We start from the raw sequence: 255 nt of genomic DNA on the forward strand, positions 1-255 counted from the left end.
AAGGAGCTATGAACCTGCACTCCAAGGTCTCTTTGTTCAGCAACACTCCCTAGGACCTTACCATTAAGTGTATAAATCCTGCTAAGATTTGCTTTCCCAAAATGCAGCACCTCGCATTTATCTGAATTAAACTCCATCTGCCACTCCTCAGCCCATTGGCCCATCTCGTCCAGATCCTGCTGTAATCTGAGATAACCTTCGCTGTCCACTACACCTCCAATTTTGGTGTCATCTGCAAGCTTACTAACTGTAGCT

This window comes from Chiloscyllium plagiosum, chromosome 3, assembly GCF_004010195.1.
Source record: "Chiloscyllium plagiosum isolate BGI_BamShark_2017 chromosome 3, ASM401019v2, whole genome shotgun sequence".
Taxonomy (NCBI): domain Eukaryota; kingdom Metazoa; phylum Chordata; class Chondrichthyes; order Orectolobiformes; family Hemiscylliidae; genus Chiloscyllium; species Chiloscyllium plagiosum.